Genomic DNA, 14,652 nt, shown 5'->3' with positions numbered 1-14,652 from the left:
AGCATGCATACTGTTTGTATCTACAATTCATATATATATATATATATATATATATATATATATTTTTTTTTTTTTTTTTTTACTTATAATTACCAGACTAATAGTTAAGGGGTTGGGCTGCTAAAACTAAAGTACTGTGATCATGTCTTGCTATTGTTATTGTGCATTTTAATGATACTACATGAATACCTGCCCTGGCATTAGTGTCCTGTAAGTTGCTTCGAATGGCACTTGCAAAGTGCAACTAACTAACTGTTAATGCCACTGCCAGACTATGGGGAAACATAAAATAGATAACAAACAAGCCAATCTAAAATAAATTATGATTGCTTCCTCACACACCCACTTACCACATGTTAAACACCAGTTTCTACCCATTTACTGTGCAAATGGCACCAGCTGTGTTTTCCGAGAAGACATGTATGGCGTGCATAAATGAAGAATGGCACTAAAGTGAGAAAAAACAAATGCAATGCATTTTTCATCGAAAACGCCCAAGTTTATCACTACAGTTTGCACAGATGACACATAGGAAGAAAATGTAGGCATATCAAGAGTCCTTTCTGTTAACTGTGGATAAAACAGAATGACTTGACAGAATAATATGGGTATTATATACATAAGCCATATTTAAAGCTGATATATTTTTTTATGGAGTTTTTAATACTTGGTTGTATCCTAGCCTAATATGCAGCGTAAACAATAAGAAAGTAATTTAGATTTTCCCTAAATGTTCAACACTGTGGGTCTATGGCACTATCAAAACATTGCTCTGTTTGTTTAAGCAGCCCATTCAGCAGAGACAGCAACATTTGCTCAACCAATGGAATGAGTTTGGGGCAGGCCTATCTGTTTTTTTTCAATCAACAGAACACGGGGGAAGCTTTCTGGAATCAGTTTGAAAACAGTTGCTGTATCTGAAATCGTGTACTGTTAGAGTATGTACTGTATTTATTGAAGGATGCACTTCTCGGCCGGTAAAACAGTACACTTTTTAGGTATGCATGAGAGTAGTATGAACAGATTCCTGACATACTTCATCCGGGAATGTGGGCAATGTCCCGTGACCCGAATTTATGATGTAAGAACAACAACCACGAAAATAATCTACTCTAGTAGGTCTTGCTAAGTTTATGAATACAAAGAATTTGGACATACTACTCCATTGCCATACTTTTTTGGCAAAGGGAAATATGAATATTCTGAAGCAGCGACTGATTATTTTCACAATTCCGATAGATGACGCAAGTGGTGCAGAAGTTACATACTTCAGCTTTAAAGGTAAAAGCACATATGGATATGTGCATATGCGAATTGACCTGCTTTTAGTGCATGCCTTAGATGCTGCTTAAGTTATCACCATACAGCGTAAAATATTGGTGCATTGAAGTCATGTTGGAATAATCATATTTACAAGTTGACAGTAAATGAATGCCACCACAAAGTCGTATCAGTGGGAAAGATTTTCGATGAACTCTTTCCGAGTTGAGGGTGTGCCGATTTAAGGTTCATGGCAGAAGCTAATTTTTTTGGTAATAATAATTCAGTTTTACTTATGGATTTTGCCAGTGCACTTTAGTTGGTTACCATTTTTTATACTATTAATGAAGAATAACACTGCTCATTTAGTGCAACAAAACTACATTTCTCATCATTCTATGTGGCCACATGAGAAAGTTAAAATATTTAGATAAAGCATTAATTACACATAAAGCCGCACTACATATTGTTGCATTGGCACTAAAAAGCTTCTTTGCCAGTAAGTGTAAACGGGAGAAAGAAATCACAGAGTGCAATCTCAGACCTCGTAAGTTTGAACGTCCCAAGAGAACTTGAGTGCACCATATCTCAGTGGATATCATGCAAATCCAATATACGCTGGGAGATATAGCACCACCCCCAGCACCCCCACTTCCTGCGGCCTTGTAGTCTGTGTACTACACCTATGTTTAGATCTGCCTCTGATCTATCACTATGTCAATCAGCTTGGATTCCATGCCATGGCTGTATCCTCAATGCTCGACAGCAAGTGCTCAGAAAGAGAGCAAGGGTGCAAGAGAGAAAGACACAAAGCCCAGTCCAGACGGAAGCATTCAATTCATTCAGGTCTCAGAACAGCTGTTGCCAAAATAGCTTAGTGATTAACAGACCAAAGGCTTAAAAGGACAAAATCTTCCAGAGCTTCATAATCACCCGCCAGACCTGGTGGTTAGTCAACAGACGACTGGACGGAACAAGCAAAATAAACATTTGAGAGGTCATTACTAATAAACCTGTGAGGATTGTTCATTTCGCTCAGAGTTTCACAAGATTTCAGAGGAGATTTTCTTGAGTACAACACAAGTACTCAATGAATCCAGCCTTGTCTTATCTTTAAAAGTTGTGCTGTTTGACATGCATATTGCGTTATTAACCAAATAATGCTCCTAGTAAACAAATGTACAAGCTTACATTACACCTAATTAAAGAAGTATTTAAAAAAGACGGAATGAAAAGGATGACCGAATATAGCATCATAGCATACTAATTAGACAAAGCTTTTGTTAAAAAAGAACAAAAGAAGAATATGAATGTCCAGTTGATTACGAAAGAATCTCTTTCATGTTGAATCACTGTTCTTTTGTGTGTGCATCAATGACCCATTACAAAGTAATACAGTCAATACACATGCAATACACAATCAAATTGAGCTGTCAGAAAACAAAAGACCTACCACTAGTACAGACAAGAGAAAGTTAGGGTGGAGCTCTATTTACCACAGTGGACCACAGTGAAAAACTATTTAAGCAGAATAAATTATAGTTTTGAATACACATAAAAAAGTAAATCGAAGAGTTTTAAGTGCCTTAAGAGAGTAATACATCAAAGACGAACAAAGTGAACTGGTTGTCTATGATAAATTCAGGGTCTGTAGATTAGACAAAGCCACTTTTTGAAGAGTTTTTTAAAGGATTGTTACAGGTTCAATACAAGTTAAGCTTAATCGACAGCATAATGTTGATTACCACAAAAAATAGTTTCGACTCATCCCAAATTTAATTTTTTTTATATAAAAAAAGAAGCAAAAATTCAGGTCGCTTACAATGGAAGTGAATTGGGCCAATTCTTGGAGGGTTTTAAGGTAGAAATGTGAAGCAAATCATTTTACAAAATCACTTACGCACATTCATTATTTTGTTCAACTCATGTTTTATTTGAACTGTAAAGTTGTTTAAATTGTAATTTTTACAGTCATTTTAGGGTTTTTTGACATTACATTGTCATATAACTTGGTAATAGCTTTACACAGAAAAGGTTATAAAGTGATTTTATCACACTAAAATCATGCTTACACGCATATTGTTTATGGCTTATGGATATTTTTGAAAAAGTGAGCATTTTAACATTCAATAACCGGCCCCCATTCACTTCCATTGTAAGTGCCCCAGTGTAACCCAGATTTGTGTATTTTTTTTTTTTCAAGAAAACAAGGGGCAAGTCACAATTTATTTGGGTGGTAATCAACATTATGCCACAAATACTGTTAATTGAGCTTAACTTGTATTGAACCCGGAATATTCCTTTAAAGACCCAGAACAGACACACAAAGCCATTCAATTTCCCAATAACAGTTAATGTGAAGGTAAATGGTTAATGCGAAAGACCACACACTTCTATGGAATTCAGGCTTTCACAATGTTTCAGAACATTGAGAAGGACCCAGAATTAATCTTTTAAAAAGGAAATAACCTGCTGACTGCACACTTTCTCTCTCTCTCTTTAAAGTACATGTGATAGTTTCGTTAAAATAACTTGCAAAAGAGCGACATGACGCAATCTTCCAGAAATGGCCTTTTCAATGGATTAACCATTACAACAGCAGGCTAATAATCTAAAAAGGAACTGATCCACTCAGGTCAAGGACAGAAAGTTGGTCCGTACTCTGTGATGTGCAATTGTTATGCTGATTGGAAAGTATTTTGGTTTTGGTGCGAGGTGAAATGACCATGACAATTGTCAACCATCACCTTATCCCCTCATTGACAACTGAAAACTCCACTCCCTTTGTCATTATCTATTGTTTAAGATACTTCAGAGAGAAAAAGGTGTACGTTTTAAGTGTAAGTGGGATGAATAAACCAAAGTTATTCATCTCACACTGTTTTCAGATCAGTAGTTGATCAAAATTCAATTTTGAGTACATATGATAATGTTTGTTTTTGCTACTAGTTCTCTTTAAATAAATAGTTACAAGTTCATAGACCTTAGTCATGATAGAAGTTTGATTAGTTTATTTTAAATGTTTCTGTTATGCTAATAGTATTGCGGTGGCTAACAAGAATACTCTGTTAGCTGCGGAAGTGGTGGAGCCCGTCCCCTAGAGAGAGACATCTGTGAGCTTTTTGCATAGCCCATTCAATCACAAAGCTAATCCAATTAGACAATTGATATACAGGTCTGTCCCTCTTCGTAAACTAGGCTAATTCAGCGGCACGTGTCTGAGTTTATTTGTGTGGGCCATTTTTTACCTCCATTGTGGGGACCAGCCAAAAGTCCCAATGAGGAAACGGCTCAATAAACATAAATAATGGTTTAATGAAAACCTAAAAAAACATAAAGGAATGTGAATGGGTTAGGTTTAGGGGATAGAAATTATCATTAGCTCTGAATAAAACCAATAAAAGTCAATTGAAAGTTGTGGCAAAGAGAGAAATACAAGCAATACGTACAAGTTAGCATTCCACATAAAAAGCATCAAGATACAAAAGAACAAATGTGCTCTTTTCTCAAAAGACTATCATCAGCTTGTAGTACCGGGAAGGAGGAATTTCATGACTTCCTGATCACTTTGGACCAGCACTTCCATGGTGGTAAACCACCATTAGTGCCCATCAAGATAAGACAGAGCCTTTGTGAGGACATTGCTCGTTCCCATGGTGACAATATGTCTCAATCCAGAACGTGTGACATCTGTTTAGATGTTCAGGAAGAAGACTTTGTCATATTCATCCTAACAATTCCCTCTCTGTGAACTGGAGAAAACTGTACACTTTTAACTTTCACATGATGATATATTAGGTACAAATTTGTATGACTCAATTGTGGCTGCTTTGTCAGAGGACCAAATGAGAGAAATCCCCAGAATAATATATTCCCCTATTATAGCGCATTGACATTCAGCATTTCAACTGTTGTATCTGGTCTCTTGAGGACAACAGAGGTGTTAGATAGAATGATAAAATGCATTGTACAGCTGAAATGTTTCCATTTTAAGGAGTGGTTTGTCTCCCACTCAGGCCTCTGATGGTGGAACAGCCCAGGAAACCTCTCTCCACCCACACACTCATGCATGAAACCTCTGACTCAACTTGAAACTATGAGAGCTGTGGAAGCATCCTGCCACTTGACTCAGGTTAGTGTGTCTGTCACTGCAACCTGCTTACCGGGCACTGTAGTCTGAGAGTTACGTGGTAAACATGCCATGCAGCTGCACAGTGTGCAAAATAATCAGTGGGCCAGTAATAATAAACACAGAAATTTAAAGGAATAGTTCACCCAAAAATGAAAGTTTTCTCATAGCTTCAAAGTTTTGGTCACCTTTAACTTGCATTGCATGGACCTACAGAGCTGAGAAATTCATCTACAAATATTATTTTGTGTTCTGCAGAGAAAAAGAAATTCATGCAAATCTGGGATGGCATGAGGGTGTGTAAATGATCTGAGAATTTTAATTTTTGTGTGAACTATTCCTTTAAAATAGGTCACCGAATCATATATGCTCAACATATGCAATTGAACATACTTTCTATGATAAATACATAAATTCTGCTAATGCTTTTGGTTTTTAGTCTAGATCTGTCGTCAACTTGCATGTCGGCCTAAAGAAAGGTGCAACACCTACCTTGTTATTGAGTCATACACAGGTGTGGGGCGTTGCTTAACAACAACGTCAAAAGGCACAAACTTAACGAATGTATATTCCTATATATTTAGTGTATGGTTTTTGTTGTTTCCGTTCATGAATATACGTGCATTGCTTTGTTTATTTTTCATGCATCCATCCCCACTATTGAACAAAATAAGTTTGCCTACTGCATAGCAGACGCTGCATTGTAGACATCACAATAATATGCGCTGCTTTTTTTTAATTTTGTATATTAGGGTCAGTTCAGATATGATTACCGTTTAAATTTCGGAAGATTCCTTTCACGTACGCTTTCTGTTTCCCCGTGTAAACTTCAATAGTAATGCGTTCTATTGCGAAGCTCTGTACTAGATGTCGTCAGACCCGATGGGCGGGGCTAAAATGTCGCAATCTTTCTAAGAACAGCATCATCTCGTCAGGCTGGTGTAACGCTGTGAGCATATTAGATGTGCCCGACCAAATTGAGATATTACACAGTCGGACGGTCAGACTGGGGGACACGTCTGATGTGTGATCTCATTTCTAAAGCGACCCGTATTGCAATTCAAAGATTTAGACAGCAACAAAGGACCAACTAAAGGAATACTTCGTGGTTCTTTCATTTCTGCGCTGTCACCAATTCAACCTCTGGTTCAACTTTCTTTGAACAATTCTCTTATTTGTGAAACACACAGTTAACTATATGCAATAACATCTTATAGAACTGTATTTTTAATCCGGGTCACGCCACCGCGAATGATCTTAAACTTTATCCGGCTCTTCAGCGAGGTTCGTGAAAACCAAAAAGCAGAGGAAATATTGTCCATGCAAGACGCGTTCATTCAGCGGGAATAAGGAACAAAGACATTCGTGCCAACAACAGAAGCGCTCTCCGGTGGGTCAATTTGCTTACAGATGTAAAGAGGGGCAAAAAAGATTTATGACTGAAAAGAACCCCGAAGTGCATTAATTTCTGCAACACACTTCAAAGTCGGAGACCTTTCAAAGTTATCTACTGTAAAAGTCACGCGCGTCCTCTCAAACGGACAGATTTGAATTCGTTTTCCTTGGCAAAGTTTTTATCCTTTTTAATTTTCTTATCTGTGAAACTACATTTGACAAATTCTCCGTCTTCGTTCCATTACATTTTGTTTACCCCTTTGGAAATGTTCTCTGACAAGTAGACAGCACTAAGTGCGCCTGTAGTTTTCATTGTTCTGTTCTGGGGAGGAGTGGGTCCTTTGTCTCAAGCAGCGAGGTAAGGCAATCCTGTAAACCTTTGAGTTAGTGTCACATTAACCTGTTGAAATCACCGTTGGTACTTAAACGAAATGTCTAGAAGATTGATGCCAATTATTGATTAAACTTTTCCCATTAAAACGATTATTGAGAAATTGTTTGGTGGGTAAACTTTCAGAGGAAATGTGATGGTGCAACTCACGATACACCTCGATATTGTTTGAACTTTGTCAACGTGTTTTTCACATCCTATTTATTGAGCTCTAGTTCGCACAGAGAGGTTGAACAAGATATTAAAATACATTTTAGGTAAAAAAGAAGTAGTTAGGTCTACAAGATAGAGTGATGTGGGAGAAAGAAACCGGGCTACGTCACTCTATGACGTGCGCGTGAATGTGTAATAACTTCAACACTATGTGACTCATAGGCGCCGAGCAGCCTTTCTCAACTGCATCTTGAGTCAGTCGGTATCAAGCCATGTAGTCATTCGTTAGTCTTAGATTACCTATTTTTATTACACAACATTAAATCTCCCATCCTTGCTTAGTTAGTTTGTGTGCGCGCTCGCGCGCGTTCAGTGGTAACTATGTATGAGTGTAGTATGATGTCAGGTGCAATAACCAGGCAGTTTATTAACAAACCCATTTTTAATTTACCTTTGTGCACCATTTGGCTGCATTAACTTTGCATTCTTCCCTAATCAGTATTTATGGTATGTTAAGCCATGCTGTCACAAGGCCATGAACTTACACTCAGTTGTCTTTGTCACAGATGAGTATGAACCTGTCCACTCCTACACCTCCACTGAGACTGAAGCGAGTAGACTTTGAGGACTCTCACAACACAGATACCTTCAAATGCAAGCGTCGCAGACTCAGTCAGCCTCCCTCGCCGGGTCTCGCACCCTGTCTTCGCCCCTTTCCCAAAGCCTGGAACAAGAAGGGTCGGAGAAGCACCATGTCTCGCGTATCGGACCCTACATCCTGCTGGAGGCCACAGAAGTAGCTCAGACATTCAGAGCAGTTCATCATGTTACAGAGCAGGAGTACACATGCAAGGTGAGCATATAATCCTCTATGCCCTGTGAATGCACAGTTACAATACTTCATAATAGTTAGGGCCTGTACTAGGAAGAAAACTTTAGTGGGGCACTTGTATGTTTGGGGGGGGGGCAATGCAGATTTGTTTGCCATCAGGCCTGGGGTTGGAGTGTCCCTTAATCGTTCCACTGTCAAATATAGGAGGGCAGGGCTATTAACAAGTAACATGATAATAGTTGATTTCGAGGTGAAATTTGTAATTTTTTTAGTACTTTTTATGGGTGTTCCAGGGTGGTCTACCAACAATCTATCATTAATATTTTTAATGGTGATTGTTTTAATCAATGTTATTCTCAAATTAACTGAGAGGTACTCGGTGAGCATTTTTGCATGATTAGAGCTTGCTGTGCTAAACAGTCAGCATGGTAAAAACCTCTGCTAGAAATTGTGTCTCTTTAATACTTTGTTTAGTCCTTTTATGTGTTGCTGTTACATTAATCAAAGTGCTGCATCAGCAGTACATTTCAAGTCGATCACTGTCGGATGTTAAAACCTCTGCTGTAAGGAATGCTTCCATATTTGTGATGTCTTGTTGTGGATATATTAATGTCTGATTCTGTCTGACACTGCATGAATAAAGTTGCAGTTAAAAGGTTAAGACATCTGGATGCCGTGGACTAGATATTGTGTACCCGCAATGTAATTTTACAGTTATTCGCTTTTAAAAGTAAAGCGAGGATTGCCCTGAAGCACTCCGGTTACATTGAAACTCATTATATATAGCCGATTTTGTGACGCTCCTATTGGAACCTTCCATATTTTGTACTTTTCTTACTTTGATAGTTTTGTGCAATAAGATGTTATAGTTATTTAGCCTATTTATTCTTTGAATATCTGTTAGATACCTTGTTGAAGTGCTGCACTCAGTGTCCGTATGTCCCTCTGAAACACATCTGAATGGGGTTATGTGAACATAACAGAGCCTAATTATACATGGGTTTCTTAACAGAGACTAATCGACTAATTGTAGAAACAACCCACAGACTATTTCATCATGAAAATTGGCAGTTTTGCACATCCCTAGTCATATTACCTATTTAATAGGCGGAGACAACTATAAGTCATCTTTAGGTTAATTCCTATGAAAAGTGGAAACATTGTGGCTGTGTGGTGCTAACAAAATATTTTGAGCAGCCTAACGCAGCAATATTGGCTCAACCAATGGCATGAGTTTGGGGCAGGCCTACCTGTTTGATTGACCAATGGAAGTAATTAGATTTGCACATCAATTTGGTGATGCTAGAGGCACAGAAATTACATACTTGAGTATTTTTATGGTTAAGACATATGCACAAGATCGGCTCAACTGGTGTATATACTGTACTGTGTGTATATATATTGAAGGATCAATAATTGTCATTTTGGTATGTTCCCATCAGGTGTTTTCAATCAAGAAGTATCATGAGTTCATTGCACCCTACACACGCCTGTTGCCACACAACAACATCTGTAAGATTTCAGAGGTGGTGCTGGGGGAGAACAACATGTACATATTCTTTGAGCGCAACTATGGAGACATGCACTCGTATGTGCGCAGCTGCAAGAGACTGCAGGAGGATGAGGCTGTGCGGCTGTTCATCCAGATGGCAGCGGCAGTCGCGCACTGTCATGAGAACGGTGTCGTTTTAAGAGACCTGAAACTGCGCAAGTTTGTGTTCACCGATCCACAGAGGTCAGTAACCCAAAGTAAAATATATGCTTTATAATTCCTGGTAATTCAAGGGCATAACCAAATGTAAAGTTTAAGTCTATAACAGTAGCAGGGACAAGTTGCATGGCTTGCAAAGGTGTAATCTTGTATTTTACTTGTATTCATCAGCACAGGACCTGGTTAACAGATGACTGACTGATTCTTTTTGTATTTCCAGAACAAAGCTGGTCATGCAGAACTTGGAGGATTCTTGTCTACTTAATGGCAATGATGACTCACTGACAGACAAGCATGGCTGCCCGGCCTACGTCGGCCCGGAGATTTTAAACTCGCGACACTCATACTCTGGGAAGGCTGCCGACGTGTGGAGCCTTGGCGTTGTTCTCTACACTATGTTAGTAGGACGTTACCCATTCCAGGATGTGGAACCCACAGCACTGTTCAGCAAAATTCGTAGGGGTGCGTTCACCATTCCGGACACTCTTTCACCCAGGGCTAAGTCTTTGGTGTGTTGTATGTTGAGGAAATCTCCTTCTGAGAGGCTCGAGGCTGGAGATATTCTTTTCCACCCTTGGCTGCACTGTAGCAACAATATATCCCTCAGCCAGCACTCCAGCACCAGGCACTCAACGGATCAGGTGGTCCCTGATTTTGAACCGAGCGATAGTGAAGATTGTTAGGAATTCCACAAGGGGGAAATGAAAGTGCCTCCTTCATTCTGTTTACCTCCCTGACTCCACAGTCGGGGTGGGGGGGGAGTGGATTCTACGGAGAGGTTGCCTCATAAGGTATGCAGAGTTCAAGGGCATCGAATGGAACAGATTCCAGATACTGTGGCAGGTTAATAGCAGTGCTGTTTTTCACCCAGCAGAGGACTACTGGGGTTTTCGGGACAGGCTGACAGAAAGAAGTAACTATGTGTTTTTGCCTATGAAAATACCCATTTGTGGTGATCTCCACACATGGCGGGCTTGTGTTGGACACAGGCTGCTAAAAACTCTCCTGCCTAGCAAACATTGATTTACAGCACAGTTTGGATTGAGTCCAGAAAGAAAATCGTGACTTCAGGTTCAACAGTATTGTCTAATCAGTGCATGGATTTCACCCATCGTAAACCCGTGCTGTTGTGTAAGAGTCTGATACCTCTAACTTGAATCCTGCGATACTTGACGCACACTGTGTGCCTTTTATGTACTGTTTACATATTTTTTTTGCAGTGGAAATACAGACATGACTATTAAAAAGTGCCTTTTTTCCCAGTAAAAGAGCCAGTGTTGTTGTTTGACTTGTTGAAGTACCAAAGATTTTAGTTTTTCCCAGCCAGAGCATGTGGCTCTTCAAAAGGTTAGCGCAAGTGCTCATGTTTCCTTTTTATGTGAAGAATTCAAAAAGGTTCTGTGTTTTCTGCCAGTTACATCCGATTGTAAATGTCATCTGTTAGACTATGTATTTCTGCATCACAGCAGGTTGGACCTTGAAGGATGTGGAGCAAAAGTTGACATGCACTGCAGGAAATATCCATATAATGGTTTTGCAGTGTGCATGTTGAGCAAAACAAAGGCTTTACATACACATCGTTTGTGATGCCTGCATGCAATTATTTGACCCTATTTTGTTAAAGGACTTGTCAATTTGTAGATATCTTTTTGTTACTAGAGAGACGTGGACACTACATGTTGTTTCAAGGTTTGTTGTACCTGTAAGCAAAGTATTTTGTTGTTGCCAGTTCAAATAAATAATAAAAACTTGATTAAATTGTTGCTCATAAATGACTTACATAATAATCCAACAGACTCCAGTGGTTGAATCCATATCTCCAGATCATTAAAATAAGTGGGGTGAGAAACAGAACAATATTCAAGTATTTTTTTCATCTAATTCTCCATTTTCACTTTTACATCTGGAAGTGAAAGTTAAAGTGGAGATTTAGAGTAAAAAGGACTTAAATTTTGATCTTTTTCACACCTATCATATCACTTCTGAAGATATGGATTTAACCATTGGAGTCTTAGGGATTATTTATCTTTCCTCTGTGATTTTTGGAGCTACAAAGGTCTAATCACCATTCAATTGCATTGTGTGGACCTACAGAGATTAAACTTTCTTCTAAAAATCTTGATTTGTGTTCTGCTAAAGAAAGACAGTCGTAAACATCTGGGATGGCATGATGGTGAGTAAATTATTAGAGAATTTAGCACATACAACCAATTATCTCAGGATAAGGAATATTATGCCCTTATTACTAAATGTGTTTTCAGTCAACTGACAAACATTTTTTATCGGAAGAAAGCTGAGTTGTAAAGTTTAGTTAAACATTTTACACCTCAGAGATATCATGAAATCCAATGAAAATTAAAACCACTTACAACTAAAAAAAAATGCAGTAAAAAAAAAACTTTATGAACCCATCATGTCCATAATGACTTTTCTCTTTCCATTCACATATCTACTAGCTTTGGGGTGAAACTAATCTATGAGATGAGTTGATCTATGATAACAGATTGCAGTTAGACTAATGCACCTTCTCCCATTAAATGTATAGAGTGGTGTTTACACTGATATACACATAACAATAGATTTTTCCTCAGGCAATTTAGTAGGAAAATGTATTATGCACACAACACACTATATTACACATTAAAAGCAAAATAGTCTAAATTGGGGAAAACATCTCATCTGTAAGTGGCAATATCCAAGTTGAGGTTGTAGACCTAATGAATATAAATGGAAACTCAATTTCCGATTTTTTACACTTCATTTTCTGTTTAATACTCAAAATGCCTTGCAGCTTTGTTGCCAAACCAAATAAAAAGAAACACTGAAAAATGAACTCGCGTGAAGAGTAATCAGACAAAAAAAATAAACCACTAACACACACTACGAGGAAGATTTGCTTCCCAAAGGTGCCACCTAGTGGACATACTCCATAATAATGACATAAAAACTACTGACAATGACAAGCATAAATAAATGAGGTTTGGAGAAACAAAAAGAGAACACTTCAACTTACACACATACAGAAAAGAAAGACCTCTTAAGAAATAGAAGAACAATATAGTCGAGATATCACATCACTTTTGTTCCCTCTAAGGCCAGTGCAGCCTTTAAAGAGAATCTCAATGGAAACAATAACAAATCCACACGTGAAAGAAAAAAAAACGCGAAAATAGAAAATGTATAGTGCAAGGAACAGCACTTAAAAATATATGGATTGCAGCACCTATCCATTCATATGAAATGACCAAAAATAACCACAAGAGAAACAGAAAATATAAAATGCATTAAAACTCAGGCAAGAGGTTGCTGGATTCAGGGGACAGGGAGAAGTGCTTCCATTGTCAGGCACACAGTGCACCATACACACTGTTTTTTTTTCCAGTCTAGTGTTGTTTTCAATTACAATGCAATGCTACCTTTGGCTGCTGGCCCTCTACTAGCACATATATTGTTACCATGAGATTTATATGTGTCACATGTCTGTCAATTCTCAATGTCACAAAAAAAAAAAAAAAAAACAATGACATGGGTGTTTTAGAATGATGCAGTTCTTCAAGTCATTTTTGTTACAAATTATTCCTGTGCAATTTGCCCGGTTCCTCACCTTTCTTCATCCATGTTCCCCTCTTCCTCTTCTTCACAGCTGCCCTTATCCAGCTCCAGATTCAGTTCAGTGTCGATACCAGAGTCTCAGGGAGCAATGAAAAGACTAAACAATATACAATTTTGTTTAGAATTAAAAACTCACAATAGTCAAATTTGTATTGTTGCTTATAGTCGGAACAGCACAATAAAAACATGAAAGGCATGTTTCAGTGAGGCACTTACAATGGAAGTGAATGGGGCAAATCTTTGAACATAAAAATTCTCACTCGTTTTGAAGAATAAATACAAGACATAAGCAAGACACGTGTAAACATAATTTTAGTGTGATAAAAAAATCATAACAACAATGATTTAAACAACTATACATCTCCAATAATACATGAGCTTTAACAGAAGAATTAAGTATTTTTTTTATAAAATTATAAGCTTAACATTTCTACCTTTATATCCTGCAAAAATTGGCCCCGTTCACTTCCATTGTAAGTGCCTCACTGGAACCTCAATTTTTGCTTTTTATTTTTTTATTTTTAAGAAAAGTTAATTTTGTGGTAATCAACATTATGCCACAAATGCTGTCCACTGAGCTTAACTTGGATTGAACACGGATTTTATTACACTAAAATCATCATGTTTACGTCTTGTGTCTACACTTTTGAAACAGTGAGTATTTTAACGTTTAAGGATTGACCCCATTCACTTCAATTGTATTTGGAATTGCATAACTCCTGACACAAATTAAGATTCGTTCAAAGCCACAGATTTCATTGCAAAATAGAGCAATAAGCCTGACTATACTGTTTTAAATGTAGTAAATCACTTAATGTTACCCTTTTGTTTTGTTTTTTAACTGTTGTATAAAATCAATGTCACATTTGAAATCATGTGGATAGTCGGGAAACATTGCATCAACATTAAAAACACTGCTGGGATATCAGCCTGCATTTTGTCCGCACAAACAGCGCAAGCGGCTCGTGACAGAACACAGGCCGACTGAATGACACTTCAATTTAAGTTGACAGTCTCAAATGAAGATTGCTGAACTCCAGCTCGTCTGTGTTTTCAGATCATCCGCGCTTCTTGCGTTAGAGAGCGCGCGCATGATTGCCAGATACTATTGAAAAGACCGGGTAGAAAACATGTTCTTTTAACAGAAAAGCTCTGATTTGGGGTTTAAA

The 14,652-nt window shown here is 38.0% G+C and overlaps 1 pseudogene; it reads left to right on the top strand.

Moving 5' to 3' along the window:
- The first annotated feature begins 6,340 nt into the window (after nt 1-6,340).
- LOC127633012 (tribbles homolog 2-like) lies at nt 6,341-11,949 on the top strand (annotated as a pseudogene).
- Nucleotides 11,950-14,652: the final 2,703 nt, after the last annotated feature.

This window comes from Xyrauchen texanus, chromosome 39 (genome assembly GCF_025860055.1).
Source record: "Xyrauchen texanus isolate HMW12.3.18 chromosome 39, RBS_HiC_50CHRs, whole genome shotgun sequence".
Classification (NCBI taxonomy): domain Eukaryota; kingdom Metazoa; phylum Chordata; class Actinopteri; order Cypriniformes; family Catostomidae; genus Xyrauchen; species Xyrauchen texanus.
Note: the sequence above shows the minus strand (reverse complement) of the source record. Positions and strands in the feature narration are given on the sequence as shown.